Here is an 18,198-nt window from a genome sequence, read left to right on the forward strand (position 1 = left end):
ATATAACAATTAAAATATAAAATCCAGACAAAAGAACTTAAGTATAAACCAAAACAGACAAATAAAACAAATAAACTAACTAACATATACAAGATAAGGATTACATTTGCTAGACAAACAATTGTTTTATGTCATTCACAGAATGAAAAAGTATATCAAGTGGATCTTCTTACTTTAGATAATTGGAAATCATTTGATATAGGGGAGATGCTATTAGTAGATTGGTACGAGGTGTGGGTAATTGTAAAGCAGAGTGAAATCTAGAATTAAGTCTAGGAACATGATATAAAATCCTTGAGACTAACGAGCTAGCATTTAAAGTGTCATTTATAATTTTGAAAAGTTGAACTCTATTTGAAAAACATTCACCAATTTTATAATCAAAATCTAAATTAGTTTTGTGTCGACTGTAAAACATTTTACATTTGCTTACATTCAGAGGTAGGTTAATACATAAATACCAACTGTGTAATATGTCAAGATTATCTTGCAATCTAGTACAATCAGTAGAGGATTTAGCTTCCAAGGACAACTTCAGGTCGTGCGCATAGAATAAATAGTTGACATCGAGGCATTCAGTCAAGTCATTAATAAAAATAACAGTGGCTCCCCGGATTGATCCTTGCGGAACTCCTGAAGATTGATGGAATTTTCATGATTGAAAGCCAAGATATTGAACAAATTGGTACCTATTATTAAAATAAGATTTAAATAGAGATAATAGAGCAGTTGATATACCACATGACACTAATCTCAATGTTAGTAAATTATGATCAAGCCAATCGAAAGCTTTGGAAACCACACAACATCAACCTGACTTCCTGCATCCACAGCGTCAGCAATAAATTCGGTTTTTTTAACTAGATTTAAGGTAGTTGAACGACACTCATAAATCCATATTGGTACGGAGATATTGATTTTTCAATATGAAAATACAGTTGATTGTGTAAAATTATTTCTAGGATTTTTGAGAAGTTACTTATAATTGCTATGGATCAATAGATAGTCGTGTCGTTCTTAGTACCTTTTTTATAAACGGGGCATATTCGTAACTCTTTCCATACTTTATAGTATAATTATAGAGTTGAGGTTGAATTAGATCTTGAATTAATATGCGACCAAAATCAAAATTAAGTTGACGAATTGCTGAAAAACTTTAGACAGTTGCCTGATGAACTTGAAATTGCATTTAATAGACACTCATCTTGACTAAGGAGAAAGAAAGACGCATAGATCGCTTGAAGACAAAAGAGTTCGTTACAAAAGGAAAAAGGAGTAAAAGGAACATCATTTTTTTATCTGGAAACGATGTTCACGACTTCGAATACCCTCATCTCTCTGCTGGAATCAAATGGTTGAAGTTCTGTCTATTTCTGGAAAGGAATTTCCTAGATTTTAGGGTTATTTTGCACGGTATAAAAATACTGGAAGCGATATTGTAATATCATCTTCGGATTCGGCCTCAGTATATCGAAATACATGTAGGTATGATCCTGCAATAACTCCCATTCTCTTTTCACAGTTGTGCCAAATGCTATCCCCCCATAGAGTGGGATTTTTCTTATTTAAGGGTGGTTTTTCGACGATTTAAAAAAACTGGGGGTAATGGAGCAATTCGTATTTGGATTCGCATCAAAATACATATAAACAAGGTCTTGCAGTCATTTTTAGTTAGTTTTACAATTATGCCTAATGTTGATTTCTCCAAAGTGCGATTTTCTGTATTTAAGGACGTTTTTTCGCGATTTAACAAAAATTGACGATGATGGAGCAATTCTGTATCGAATTCATTTTCGGCCCTCAAAACACATAAGGATACGTGGCTCCAATTTTTGAAACAGACCACTTTTCTTTCTTTTTGTGGAACTGTGTAATTCTTCCCTTAGTGATGCACGTGCAAATTCCGATCCCAAGTATTTTGCTTCCCGAACATGTATGTCTTTGGAGTTAAACAACTAACCGAGTAGGTAGGTACACCGTGGTGGGAGTAACCTGTTCCCCTGCAGCTTATCGTTTATCTCGCGCAAGCCAACAGCCCGACACGGTGGTACAGAGTCCTAAATAGCGAATAAATTGTGCTGGGAGGCGTGTATATTTGATTTTTATCTGGAGCCGTTTATTTAATTTGCTTCCCTTGTCCCGGAGCGTTACAAGATAAGAATTGGATCATGAATTCGCTTTTAGAGAAAGTAAATTACTTATTTTACGCTTTGCCTTGGGTGCTGCTCCTCGATGGGATGGGGATATTTCGAGTGTTTTTATGCAAATAGCAATTAAGTCGTTCAACTTTATGTAACTCGGATTGTTTGGTCGCGGCCCAGGCGATTGCTTCTGCTCAGAAGCAGCGTTGCGTTAAAACAGAGTAAACTCGGAATAGTTGAAAGTTGAAATTTACAAGACTTAAAAAATAATAATTGGGTATTGGGTATCCACAAAATCAGGAAATAACTAGTACACCCGGTACATGACGATTTCCAGCGATGGGTAACCGTCCCCGTGGCACAATTACCTCCTCGGTAGGCCGTAAATCTCGTTCAACGTTTTAGGGAACCGCCGTCGCACCGCAACGCTAAATGTTTAGCACAATTATCGGTGCAAGTTTCGGCTGCTGGATTTAGGATGCACTCCGGCACCGCGATAAGTGCTCTCTCTGCGATAAACTTCACTTACGAATTCCCCTACATCTGTTTGGCGTTCCGGTTAGGTTCCATTTGCAAATGAGCGCCAGTGACATGTTCCGGACTGAGATTAAATGCCTCATTGGAGCCGACAAACCGCAAGTTTGAATTCGGTTTCGATAAAGTTGCAGGGGAATAAGTCAGACGGTTATTTGTAACCAGTGTCGGGTAGTATTCGAATAACTCTGCTCGAACTAAACATGGATATGGTAGAAATGTATACGCCCAGTTGAAGAATGCGTGCACGGTCGAACGGCGCACAATCACAGCCGCACTGGGCGACTGGCCATAAATTTCAGTTGTTGACAAATTGCCTAGCAGTGCAGTGCAGCAATGCGGAATTATTTTATTGTTGATTATTTTAATAACTTTTCTAACCTAAACTAACAACCTTTCCTCATCCTTTCCTGGCAAGGATATGTTCATACCTTCCCGTTGGTTCTTACCGAGCAGTAATATATTTTAATGAAAATGTAAATGTTTTATGATATGTCATAACTAAAATTTACCATCAATATAATAAAATTGTTTGAGGTCATAAATAATTAAAATATGTTGTTGGCCGAATGAACATACATATAATAGAAATTTTCTACACATTATATACAAATTATTATTATGTTTTACCTTTAGCAGAAAACTTTTTTAGGAACGCCTATGAAACTCATTAAATTTTATTGCTAGGCGTTTTTATACATATTCAACTGACTTCGGAAAGACTATAACGACAACGAGCAGGTATAATTTATTTTTGAAATTTTATAGCAAATGTGAACTTATGATGATTCCTCAGCGACCTGGGATCGAAATAAACACCTAACACCTCTGGATTTGTTATCTGACCAATATTACGTAAGCTTTTACATTTCCTGTATTAGCTCCATTTAAGTTTCGAGAGAAACCAATCCTGTATCGTTGATTCCGCTTAGTCAACCTTATCGATCAAATTAATACAAATATGTGCCCAGTAATATTTGTGTCATCAGCAAACTGTTTAGTCAGGTCTGTTTAAATCGTTAACATAAATTAAGAATAGTACAGGTCCAGGTACCGATCCCTGTGGTACTCCTACACTTAGGGCGACATAATTTGATTTAGAATTATAATTTCCAAGTATATAAACTCTCTGACAAGAGACTAGGCTATAGTATTGAAATATTTGTTAGGATCAGTACTAAATATTCTTCTTATCTCTACCATTTCCAATTTGTAGTACGTTTGATAGAAATACGGTATAAATTTTGTATTAATGTAGCTACCACTTATATCTCGTGCTATTAATAATAACAGACAACCTATATACACGATGCGATAAATAAATTACCCCAACCATCTTATTAGCAAAGTTTCCCGTACAATAAAGGAATTACTTATTCGCATGTTAGAACTCGAACCGCCATATTCCGAAGTTTGACTATTATCAGATACAAGTTTAGTTCACTTTAAGATACTGCGGTCTTGTGTAGTCTACTACGCAAAGTAGTGAATTCTCTCTCTTTCTCTCTCTTACGTTTAATAATCTGTTATAATTTCCAAAAGTATTAATCTGTTATACTAAGTATATTATGGCTATATTCACGATTATTTATTCAGAGGGATATAAATAGTTGTATAGTAAATGATCTTGTCGATCACCTGATTTAACATCCCTTGATTAATTTTTTTAGGGGATCTAATAGGTAACTAGTTGTACATCAGTGATTCTAAAAGCAAAACAAATAAAAAACAACAAAAAAAAAACGTTGTTAATATATATTTTCGTCCCTGTATATCGGTGTTACGATCTTCTGAAACACATTTAATTCGGTAGCAGGTAAATTATCTCTGTTCTAGTCGCCATTAATTTTAATTATATCGCTAATTAGTTCCCCACTCGCCGTGCCGGAATAGAAAAGTTCCTCGCTCATTTTCTTCCCGATTTATGCGGCTTTAGCGGGTCTATATTTAATATCCCAAAAATACGTTCCTTTAAAACTTCGTAATATTTCATACACACCCAGAATATATGCGTTAAGCTTTTAGCATAAGTTTTTTCCTTTAATAAAACTTTAAAATTTCACATCTACAATTTTCCTGTAATTTATAAATGTTCACAAACTATGAGCAAATTTCATTAATATTGGGAGTGTTACCGCGTTTGTCGTTTGTCTGGAGTGTTTTTTTTTTGACACTAACTACTAAAAAAACTATTGTAAACATTATCGCAACGACGATTGCAAAATCGGATTTCAGTATTCGGAGTATAATGATTTTACAATTTTTTCACGATATTGACTCCATTTCTCATGCCGCATCTGTTCCCAATTTTTTTTGGATAAGTTGTGAATCACCCTGTATGAGCCCACGGTAACTACGTTTTCGCGCGTATAACTATGAATTTGAATCATTCTGCAGAGACGACGCCCATTTTTCACCCTTATTTTAGAAGTGCCGGTTTAGACAAAACTGTTAACCTGGATGTGCAGCAGCGGGAGCTGTGTCACACCAACAGAACTTTATAATTAATAATACAACTTTTATAACACAAACAGTGGCTTAAACTTGTATTACAACGCGTGGAATGTAGGGAATGGTACAGTTCAGAAAGTTAAAAACGTTTTACGTGATGTCGGGGCGGGATGAATTATTAAGTCACAATTCTTTTAAAATTTTTAAATGAGGAAGTTGCTGTTTCCTGAATTTTTCATCTGTGACGAAATAGTAGTAAATATTTACCAAATAAAGGTGCATGTTGCTACGAAGTCTAGTCAAGAAGACACCACCTGTCAAACTTTAGCAGCATATATAATTCCATTATTTTGTGTTAATATTCGGCCGATATTGGTGTACATCATGGGACTGCCCATCACTGTTACGCTTGTGGAGTCATATGGCAATCAACAAGGCATCTTACATGTTTAAAACTGTTCCTGTTTTTGTTGGTCTTACTTTGGAATATAATTACCAAACTTATACCCTCTAAAGAAATAAATCATTAGCATATTTGTGTTAAGTGTTATCTCTATAATTGCTTTGTTATTGTTAGTTTTATATTAGAATGTATAAAAGGGGATTTAAACAGTTTTTGGAGCTATTAGAAGTATGCAAAGTCCTAAGCCAGATAAACAAATCCTTGTTCCTTCGCAGTTCAGTGAACCGAAACGGTAATTAAATATAGTAGATTAGAATTTGCCTTAAACCCTTCCATTATATTTGAATAACATTACTAGGACGGCAGTATTGAATAACTTAATTTTTTTCTTTACTTAGAGCTCGAAAACAAATCAGTATTGACTGTTCAGAAAATAACCGCCTTGCATCAGGAATTTGACGAGGTTTCTGATTGCTACATTTCGTACACCTATTAACACAACACATCCACACTCCTCAAACTTATGAAAAATATTCAAAACAGTTCTAGCAGTGGGTACTGGTTCGTCGGGGTATGAAAATATAAATCTCTATACATGTCATGTCCGACCCCTTCCACCCGAAATTGATAGGAGAGATGCATGTAATTTACTTAGTCTATGCGAAAGAATTACCTGGACAGACCGGTATACAAGCCGGTATTACACATTGTATTATAAAACAGTCTATAAATTTTCAACAAAACGCATGAGAGATTTAATATGTAGAAAATTTAATAAATTCGAATGTACGTAGAATATATTACAGTTATTTATTGTATTATTTATACATACAATTTCAAATTTGTATTTTGTTCTATAAAGGCCATTTATGACAATATTTTTCGCTGAATTGGCGCCACTAATGACCTGTTTAAAGGATAACATAAATTCCCGTTATTATATCACGCTATAATGTTAAATAAAGCGCACAATAGGCGACATATTTATGGACCTTATTCATGTTACTTCACAAGAGCCGTTATAATACGCGACCCTTTTTACTGGGGAAGACTAATGCATAACCAAACTCTTCTATGATATCATATCTTGTACGTTTGCACCGTTTGCAAACTGTGAATGGGTTCCACAATGGAATCTAAACACAGGTAAAAATTTTATAAAGAGACTTTATAATGTTCATTTATTTGAGGCCCCAGTTATACCAATCACAAATTGTTAGATCATATTACCATCGTACTTGGTTGCAATGCTTGGAGCTTCAAAGGTTTTAAAGGCATATATTTAATAAAAAATAAAACATAATAATATAAAAACACTGCACTCTTTTTACAGTGTGGCTTCTTGATTTAACTGCAGACGTTACCAAAATTTACCCCATGAATTCCCAATATGATGATTTTATAGGGTCTTAAAAAATTCTAAACTAAATCAATTCTACTATAGTATAAAAATGGGCATGTACCCCATAGAGTTGTTGTTTCCTGCAACATCAACAGCTGGGAATCTGACCTGTCTTGTGTGAATTAATACTTTTTAGAGAATTTTTCAAGTGAGGTTTAAAGTTTATGGCTACTTATTAAATTATCATGGCAGTTTGTACAGAGCAATAACTGGCTCTTTTATCAAAGACGGTAATTTCATTTTATATCTCATTCAGCATATTCCGTAAAATTTCCATGATATTTCCGAGGAACCGAGGTAAGATTAACGATCTTTCCCGTGTCGTATAAACAGCTCAGTAGATATGTCCTAGCAAAACACAATAAAACTTTAAGTGGGGTATCAAATTAGGACATCTGTTCAGAGTTTGCTGGGTATGGGGTAGGTTTAGCGTTGACTAGGCTTGTTTAAATTCCACAACAACCCTCTGGTGCAAAAAACTAGTTGGCGCGGATTCCGCGTAAGCTATTATGAACACATGCGACCAAAATATAGCGTGTCCTTGTACGAAATGTACAAATTGTGAGAACCCATAGGAAAATTTACTTTGAGAACAAAATTCTTATTCATACAGTCACAAAATCTCCCTTATTTCTTCTTCTAAATCAAGCTTTATCAGTGTCGGCTCGTGATATTGTGAATAGATGAGACCCGTGGCTTTTTTCCTAGGTGGGTGAGAATGAAAAAAAAGCGCTGCAGGCAAATTTTTTTAAATTTTCAAGGTCAAACGATTAAATGCATCTAGGAATAAATTTCATCATTTTCATTTTTTATTATGGAGATCTTCACCAATAGCCCTACAGTAACCGTAAATTGAAAAATTATATTATTAATAATAATATCAAAACTTTAAAAAATGTTTACAATAAAATTAATAAATTATGTTAAATTTAGTCTTACTTTCTTTTGTTGTAAGGAAGTTGTATTTTATTTACTTTAAATTAATACCTGCCTTGTCATCCTTAAAGCCTTTGTATTGTCCGTCACACTGACATCAAACACTACCAGCGTACATTAACCGCGAACTGACGACAAGTACAAGCAGCTTTGAGCCGGCCTCAGTTCCTTCCTGAATCACGTTATTTTAACCGCCTCGCGTGGAGGGGGAACTGTATATTGTGACGCGCCTACAAGCAAAGAATTTCTGGCTTCACTGTGGTGAACCATTATTTTATACCGTTATACCATCACTGAATATGGCTTATAAATATAAATCAAAACCAAAACAAAAAAATAATGTTAAACAAGCAGTTGGCTTCTCTTCCAGATTTTGTCCTGCTAAGTTTTCTATCATTGGAGCAAAGGATATGAAATATTTGCGTAAAAACATAAATTATCACCAAATCTTAGATACAAGACGTCTATAACTTGCTGTCTTTGAATATGTCGGAAAAGTAATAAATTCACCAATTTCTCGCGAATAATTCTTTTATTAAAAATGAAGAAAAAAATGGACGTCGCAGATTGTACAGAACGATTAACATAAAAGTCCCTATCTTTAATAACTTGATTCTGTAAAGTTAAGGGCCCCTTTCAAAGCAAATCGTAGATTGTGCATACCCTTAGAACATCTGATTTAGCTTATGAAATTTAACTTAAAATCAGATATTTTCAATGGAAACATCTATGAAGGTGCGTTGTGCTTTCAGTTTTTTACAATAATAAGAATAATGAGGTTTAAAATGTCAATCATGAACTATAACTTTCATATTGGTTTTAAGTCTTGTCTAAATATTTTGCTTAAGTGTTATTGATTGAAAGAAAGAGATTCGTAATTTATTAATGGGACACATTATGTGCTTACAATTTAACTCTCCATTATCAAGTTTTGTCAAGATTATAACGATATAAAGTTTGGTAGAAATTCTGTTTAGTAGTAAGTAATTCAACTCAAGTTTAAAAATGTTTCTTAAATCTCACCTGTAATGTAAAAATAAAGAACAATCGCTCACCGTTTTTTTTTTTTTTTTCATTACACAAATATATTTTTCTCAGTGAAAAATATACTTTTTACACTTTATACATATATGCTCAAATAAGTTGCGGTTGAGTATAATAATTTGTGATTACCCTGTATAGTAAAAATGACCGGATGCTTTAATATTTATCAAAAAAAAAAAAACTATCCCTAGCTGAAAACATTTCCAGTCCTATTGATTTTTAAAACTCTGAACTACTATTATTATTTCAGACCTGAAATCAATTATTCAGCGCTGTCACATATCACAAACTATACCAAACAGTTGGAAATATCGAGGCCCGAGTGGCTTTTCGTGTATCAATCATTTTCTCGATCTATTTCCATGAATCTGTCATTTCCGCAGAAACAGAGAGATATTGCCTGGACTAGCCAATGGTTAGAAGTCCAAACTGTGATAAAACTTTTACAAGCAGCAAAATTTATAAAAAAAGACGAATATAAAATTTATTACAATATATTTTTTTTATTACAGAATTGTCGTTTAGCACAATAATTCTATAAATCAAACAGAAACACTTGAATTAAGATTATTCATTTAATTAATTAATAATTAATTTAATTTGATTATATCCCTCTTTCAAGGCGTTATTTGTTTTAAGATTCTATCCTAATAAAAACGGCCTTATGTTCCTAATTCGAATAAAATTTCCTACCTTGTGAGCTCATTATAAGGAAATTGTTAACACAAAAGGAACGTCCAATTAATATATTTAATTACTTAATTTCGGAACATCAGTTTTCAAAAGGAAGGTCTTATTAATTTTATTACACAAAGAGTGAAGCGTGTAAAGTTAAAGTTTGGCGCGAAATGTTTTGGTAAATTGTATCAACGTAAAGAAAGACTGTTCTCATGTATTATTTTCAAATCTTGGAAGCGATACATACTTACAGAATAAAGTTAATAAATAACATTGTTATTTTTTATGTTTCACGAAGTTTGGATTATGTGGCTAAATTAGCAGCGCCAACGACGGCAATACAGCGGCTTAAGTGTATATAGCATAGTGCATATATTGTAATTGTATATTGGGGCAAAGATTTTAAAATATCAAAGAGAAAGGCAAACTTGGGAAAATAAAATTGGTAAAATTGATTTTAAAGAAATAAATTCTAAGTTGAATAAGTGTGACCAATAGGAGTACAGTAGATGGTTGAAATTGAGAAAGAAAAGATAAAATAAATAAATAAAAATGAATTTCAAACAAAATTTAAAGAAATATAATGTAATAAAGTATATTCGAAATTGAAAATGTGATTGGATTACTAGAATTAGAAAGTGAAAACATTTGTGGGATATGAAAAGAAAAAGAGTGAGGTAACTAAGAAAGAAAAATAATAAATTGTGGGAGATGAGTTTTGAAAATAAAATTTTTATTTTAAAGGGAAGATAATTTGATTGCCAGAAAGAAACAAATGTATTCAATAAAGAAAAAACATTTAGAGGAAGGAGTGGAAGAAAACAGTCTCGAGAGCTAAATTAATTGAAGATTACGGACAATAGAAATTTAAGTACGTCCAATAATAAAACAAAGTTAACTGTTATAGATTATTACCCAGTTTCGAGTCAACACAGATCTATTCCAAGTCATCGACGGGGGATAGTAATATAGAAATATCAGCAAGGAGACAACAACAACAAGGAGTTATATGACAGATGACAGGTCAGAACAGAAGTTGTGCTAACAGGTACAGGACAGAAATAGAGGAGATAAAGGACCAAGAAGAAAAGAAATTAGTGTATTAGACAGTGGTAAAGAGGTATAAACCCTTAATATAATACATCTAAATCCAAATTTTGGATATTGTTATTTGGTTTAAGTCAGAGTAGAGGAAGTGGTGTAGGTTTAATTTAAGAATACTTCTATTGACAGAAGATTGAAAATTTTTGGATAAATAGTAAAATAAATTAAGTGTTAGCCAATCACATAATTTTTATTTTAATTTGAAATATGTTGGATCAGAGTAATTAAATGAATTACAAAATTTTTACGAGAAATAGAATAACTGTGGTTAGTTAAAATTCAAATATATTCTTTTTGTCTTTTCCTTCTCACAGCGTACCGAGATTCAGGGAATGCGCGATCCATAGCAAATTTTGGAATGACTTTATCCATTATTAAATTAACCCGAGACTCTAAACTAAGTAGACTGCTCAATGTGAAACCCAAGGAAGAACTGCTTTCTTCGGAGATATCTCCTGAATTCGACACCTCGCTTCGACACGCCCATTTCTTAGGTCCAGAAGTTTCTGTTCTTATCTTATTGGCGGGGACCCTGAATATCGGGATGCTTTGGCGTAACTATGCCATGTTAATAATTACCTAATTGGCTGGACTTACATTTATACGAATAATTCTGTGACTAACTGAATTTACAAGTAACCCCAGCCTTCCTCTAGTGACTCCGTATAGCAATACGGGACGGATTAGTCAATCTCATTTAATATATTCTTAATAGCTTGGAAAATCAGCCTAAAAACCAGCTATTTGATCTGTTACTTTCCTTTCCAATTATTATCAATTTAACAATTTGATTTAATTCTAATTTGGAACCTCTACGCTATTCTCGTGGTTTCGTGGGTTATTAAAAATATGGGTTTCTTTGTTCTGTCCCAGCATAGGTTGGCGCCTCCGGACGCGACAGATGACTGTCACATGGCTCCGACTCTAAGTGAAGTTGTTCAAAAATTATTGCTAAATTTCTCCGAAGGACGACGCTAAACCTACTTGTGACCCCCTTAACTTTCGATAATTAGTGTCGACTGAAATATTTTACCTTTTGGCCCATCTGTTCCGAGAACTAATAAATAAATTACTACGTGTCCCGGCTTTTGTTCCATTGGTCATTGTAGCCTGTTAATGGATTGGGACGATTCAGTTACACCGACAAATAGCCTTAATGCAGAAAAATATACTTAAACATACCTTGCAGCAATTATAAACATCATTCAGAAATGATTTAAATCAAAATACTTAATCCAGTCTAATCAAGCAGTATACACTACACTAATGAAAAACCAAAAAAACTGAAATTTTATGTCAGCACTGCTTTAATATCGCAATATTTTTAGTGTAGACAAATTCGTTCATACTAAAAGAATAGCGCCGAACTTTTCGCTACTTGTTAAAGTGCATTTCTATGTTCTATATCTCATGTCGCACGGAATACGTCAGGTCTTTATTCCGTCCCTTTCAAACAACTAAGTGCACATTTTCGCATTTGTAAAGTTCCGTTGTCAGATGACATCTTAATGTAAGTCGAGATCGCTGCCAGCATGAGGGTTGTCGCGGGAACTAGTTTTACCAAAGTTTATGTTTTATTGCAGCGTTTCTCAAACTGTGCGTTTGAGGAAGGGTCTTATTGTGTGTGGTTTAATGCCCGTAAAAGTACCAGATAAACATTTAGCTAAGAGCAGAGTACGCTGTTTTTGACGTTAATGGAGATGTGCTACTTAGTGGTGGAAGAAATGTCGCCGAAGATTTATGGTCCGGCGGAAGAGGGGGAATATTTTGGGAACCTCTGGTTTGGTGCGGCGTATGTAAGCGGGCGATGACTTCACTCGTACCCTTGTCGACAGGGAAAAATCTAAGAAAGAATTGTCTTTTTTTATTAAAACAACATACAGATATGTCCTGGTAACAAAATATTTAACCAGCTTCAGTCAATATTATTCTAGCAATAAGAATATTATAACTTCTCTATTCCTATTGACCTCAGTGGTGTACGGTGTATATCAAAAATAAACTAGTCAAAAACTGTGCCAAAATGTTTGTAATATGTGAATCTTTAATAATAATAATAATAATATCTCTACTCCTCATTCTAATTACGAGAATTAGCCCATAAGTCGGAGACTTGTGTGGGAGAGGAGGCGGCATATTATTATTAGGCAGGCCGCATTTGCGCCCATGAACGACTTATGTTGGTAGGCCCTAACCACCATTCAGTGCAGGAGTGAGGGAAACCTGGAAAACCTCATTAATTAGGGGGGTGGTCAAATGCCAACCGGTGTCAATCTCGCACATTGACCCAAGCCAACATTCTTCCACCCTACCATACCTGCACAGAGGGTGCCAATCCTCTGTACAAGCGTAGCTAATCTACGGTGTACCGGCCGCGGGATTCGAAACTCGGGCATATCGACACATCGATTTAAGTACTGACGCCTTAAACCATGCGGCTATCGACCGTGTAAATGTTAATTCAAATACATTATTTGTTTCAGAATTTGGGAAAAGGAGTACGCCATGACATCGATATGGTAAGTGGATTCATTAAAATATACTTTCCTTTAAATCCTTTAAATATCGAATGCTTTCATTTTGTGTTCAACTTTTCTTAAACGGGTCAATTCAAGAATTGATCAAGAAATTGTTACAATTTTACACGTGTGGCACTTTTCTACATATTTCAACAAATTGTTTCAATGTTAGTAAAAAATAAAGTTGCTTTTATGATAAAAATCGTAAAATATCAGAGAAGTTCAAACAAACAAATCAATAAAAGAACGGTACCATCGAAACCATATTATACAGGGTGTTTCAGGATTAAGTCGACAAGCTTTAAGGAGATATTCCTCATAAAAAAAAAAATAATAACTGAATTTTGACGTTCCTAAATAACGGCTTGTCAAAATAATTGACATTTTGTACCCACCTATTATATATATAACTAATTATAACATCAATACTGACAGTAACCAAGAAAAACTAGATATTATATTAATTTATGGAAAGGGTCGAAAGAACGCTAAAGCTACCAGGTATTTATACCAATATCATTTTCCGTAGAGACAACTTCCATCAGAGAAAATTTTCGGAAAGTTAGCCAGGAATTTGGCGGCAGATGGATGTTTTCAAAAGAAAAGAAGAGTTTTTAAACCCAGAAGGGCAAGAGATGAAGAACATTCGATAAAGATGTTAAATGGCCTGCTAGATCTCCGGATCTCACTCCTATAGATTTCTTTCTTTGGCCTTATCTAAATGATATTGACCTTAAAAATAGAATAAGAGTGGAATGTCGGAGATTAAATGAAAAAACACTAGAATGTGTTTGTAGAAAGGGAGTTCTGTGTTTGGAAGCAAATGGTAGTCATTTTGAACATTTGAAATAAGTATTGTTTTAAATCGTTATATTATTATCGTATTAAAAATAAAACATGTTACTTTAAAAAACATAGTAGCTTGTTTCCGCAGCTGGCTATCATTTTCAGAATAAAGCTACTGAAAGTAGGGTTAATCTTTTTTTCTGTTTTTCTAGCAATATTTCTAATGAAACTATAAACTTCCTTACATAACTGAACGTTGAAAAAAAATATCTTCCAGAATTGATAAAAAAATATATAGTGTGCCATTTGAACAAAAAACAGTTGACTATAGCAATTTTGACATACGTTACCATGGAGACGATCTAATAATGTAATTTGATAGAGTTTGAGCGGTGATTTAGAAATATATAGCTATTTGTTAGAATAAAAGAGATACAGGACCGCGAATATCAAACTGAATCACCCGGTATATAGGAGGCTGTAAATTGGCATCTAAAAAATCATAAAAACGGCTTGGATAACGAATTAATTAAGGGTCTCGTCTTAGGAGCACGGTCGAAGGAAAAAATTATTCTAAAAATACCTACGGAGGCCCTTTAAAAAATTGGAAATATTCCGTGGTTCATTTGTGTTTACAAAAGAATTTTTTTATTGTGGAACAGAGCCAAGTTGGTCCGACGAAAAAAATGTCTGGCGCCAGAGGTTTTACTTACATTATAAGTCTGGAATTATTTTCATTGTTATCGAATATTTGACTAAGCGTGACTTTTAGTATTGATTGATACATTGTTAGTGAAAAAACACGTCATTGAAGGCAAGATGAAATCAGTTCCAAACTTCATTTTTTTGTTTTTGAATAAAACATTTATCATCTCGTATAGGTTTGTTAAATTAGCTAATATTCTTTGCTTTTAATTATAATAATTTACTTCTGCAAACATCATCTTTCATCAGCTGTAACGTTGTGTAACTTAAGTCTTATGATGCGATGGCGATTCTCTTCCTGTTGTTTTTATCGTTTCCCGAACAGAATTCTCTCTCTTCGTTGGATTTTCGTGTGAATTTTTTCAGAGAATTCGAAACATGAAAATTTGAATGATCAAAATAGATTCAAAACATCGGTAAAAATTTTAATTCTCGACCGGCGGGCACTGTCTCGGTAGATTAAAGGAATAGCTTGACATTATGCTGTTTAAGCAATGTTGCAGCAAATTTATTTTATTGATCAACGTCAATTTCCACAAAAAGTAAAAAAAGTGTAAAGTATTCGATCAAAATAAAAGAAACGCAGAACATGGAACACTAAGTGCAGAATAGGTACACCCACCTGTTTTCACTGAAAACATCCTGGGCATTTGTGGAATTCTATTATGAATATTAAACATGCTTTTAGAGGACCTGCGAATTATCCACTAAAAATATACCCCTTTCAGCATTAATCGAATTATTCCCCCTCAGTATTTCAAGAACAAATCCGGAGCCTTAAAATGAAAGGACAACGCGCCGTTCAGAGGCGTTGCGACGCTTTAAATTCGACGAATATCTCAAAGAAATCGTCATATCGAAGAAAGTACTTAAAGAGGAGCTACAATTTTTTTTTCCGCCTTTCAGTCGACACACAAGAATTGTAATGTAAAAACACGTTAAAAGCGTCGCTTTAAAGATGTGCAGTAAATCGGAATTTCAATCTGTGCCTTTCTTGTTACACGAAACGAGCACAAAATGGGTATGCATGAACAAATATTATCTATTCAACAGAATTACAGACATTGGATTAAGCTTCTAAGTATATTTTATATTAAAATTTCTCACCCAAACTTAGAAATGGGTTTTTGTTATGGTTTTTTACCAAAGTGTTAAGGAGAATCAAGTTCACTTTAAGTATATCCCTAAATTCTATCCAGATTAAGTTACGTTAGGCGCATTTGATATGAAATATGTGGGTATACCATAGTAAAAACTCGGTAGACTAGTTTATAATTGTCTAAAAACGGAAGAAAAACACATAAAATTAGGTTAACTTGTAACAGTGCAGCAGAAGCCGAATTGTTGCTCAACAGTCCTCTGACAGACGAACGACAGCCAGAAACAGCCATGTGGGTGAGACATAGGAAGAAAATTTAAATGCCCATGCAACTTTCAAATTCTCGAGCCAATCTGTTGAAGTGCTCGAAAAGTCGCTGCACAAGCAGCTGTCGAAAGTCAGATAAGCCAGAGTAACACCATTGATCAATCATGTTGTGAGTTTGGCCCTAGAAGAAATTGTTCAGACATTTATTATCTCTATGAAACCAATTTGTTTATATTCGGTGAACAAAAAAAACTTTTAGTGCAAAAAATAGTGTTGTAGTCGCGCTGATTCAGAACTACCGCGAAAAAAATAATTAAACAGATTGTTAGTAATAGAATGTATCACTATAAAGATGCGAGACAATCCAACAAATAAGAACAGGTATAAAACTTTATCTAATTGTGAGTTCACGTGTTATATTGGATTCAAGTAAAGTATATATTTTGCAGTAGATTATACAAGGTGTTAGAAATTTGACTGCCTTAATTTTAACAGACTATAGAATACGTTAAAATAAACAAAAAAACCTTATCTGACATGGATCCTACACTCAACCATTTCCGAGAAAAAAAGTCTAATGTAAATGGACTTTGTGACACAACTTTTTTTTGTGTATTAGTTGCATAATATTTTGTCCACCATGGCGTCCGTAGAATTAGCGGTTTTGAATGATTAACAGCTTAAAAAAATCGCTAAACTACATGCCTTATGCATAAAACATATACGCGTTTACATAACTTGAAAAGTTAACATAACCATGGAAGCAGAATGTTTCGTTAGCCTTTTGTCATATTTACATACCCAACAATTCACGTCAACAAAACGTTCCGGGTGAAAGGGACAAATAGATTTCATTTTGCCAGAGTAATGTTATTGGAGGAACACCGGGTCATGGAAATTGTTTTTCATTATGCCGCTACTTTTGACGATGAAATAGGGTGGTGTAAAACGCGAATGCATGGGCAATATGCAACTTTAAATATAGGTTATGTGGCAGTCATTTGACACAAAGGATGCGGAAAAATCAATTTTGAATTTAAAGGTGTTTCAGGTAATTTTAACGTAGCTTTCTAGTTTTTTTAGTAAATGCGACAACTAAATATTATTTAATAATTTCTTGAGAGTGTAACAGTGTCGCGTAGACAAATATTCGAAGCAGGGGACACAAAATAAACAAATATACAAGATTAATTTTTTTCCAAAATAATTTTTAAAGGCTTTAGAAAATGAATACATTATCGCATTTGAATTAAAAATAAAAACAGTCCTCGGATATTGACGGTGAAACGTGCATCAGACCATCGATACATTCATGTGCATGCAGCAAGAAATTTAAATCTATCGTATTCGAGTGTGATTTCGACGCTGGTACAATAAATTTAAATTTTTTCGATCGGTGGCAATCCACGAGGCTATAAATATCAAAGTAAAGCTTCGACGTCCAAATAGAAAAGCAATAAAAGCAGTTGTGATGCATTTAATCTTTGGTTTTTATGGCACAAATCAACGTGAAATGCCAGGATTCTGTATTTGGTTGGGAATTTATATTTTCTGCTGAATTTATTGAGTGAAAAAAAAGGAATCGGCATTAAAATGAATTTTGGCGTAAAGCAATTTTTGTTTTTAAATTAGCGCAGGAATTTTTATTCTCTTTTTAACATTTGAAATCAAAGTGGTACATTAACTATATAAAGTGTAAAACAATATATAATAATAAAAAAAACGTTTTCCTCGTCCAAATTTAAGAATATTCTCGTTTATACATTTGCTCTGATGTCTTTTTTTTTTGAGAAAATGTGAACTCAATGTGACAAAATCAAGTCTCAACTCTAGGCAGTAGCGTAGATATGAGTTCATGGACTGACACTATCTGTTGGCATTCTTGACATCATGGCCCCACGTTGGGCGCCATATCGTGGAATGTGATTGGTTATCCCTCGGCGCTATGTTAAGGTATTTCAGAAACTACTAAAGATATGATAAATCTGACACGACGTTCTCGAGTTCGATTTTCATGGCAAACTCAACTGTCAAATCAAAAATTTGCTATCTTCATTTGTTTCTGAGTTACAGGGCGTTTCTCGTTATTGTCATGTTTTTTAACATGTCTGTATCTCAGCTGTTAAATA

At 33.9% G+C, this 18,198-nt stretch overlaps 1 protein-coding gene across 2 annotated transcripts in view; it reads left to right on the forward strand.

Annotated features, from left to right (window-relative positions):
• LOC108917188 (tyramine receptor 1) overlaps positions 1-18,198 on the forward strand; it is a 147,054-nt gene that overhangs the window by 42,385 nt on the left and 86,471 nt on the right. For both annotated transcript variants that reach the window (XM_018723671.2, XM_018723672.2), the window contains exon 2: positions 13,177-13,212. The gene's annotated coding sequence lies outside the window, so the exon portion shown is untranslated. The remainder of the gene's footprint in view (positions 1-13,176; positions 13,213-18,198) is intronic.

The sequence above is a fragment of the Anoplophora glabripennis genome, unplaced genomic scaffold, assembly GCF_000390285.2.
Source record: "Anoplophora glabripennis isolate ALB-LARVAE unplaced genomic scaffold, Agla_2.0 scaffold41, whole genome shotgun sequence".
In the NCBI taxonomy this organism is placed as follows: domain Eukaryota; kingdom Metazoa; phylum Arthropoda; class Insecta; order Coleoptera; family Cerambycidae; genus Anoplophora; species Anoplophora glabripennis.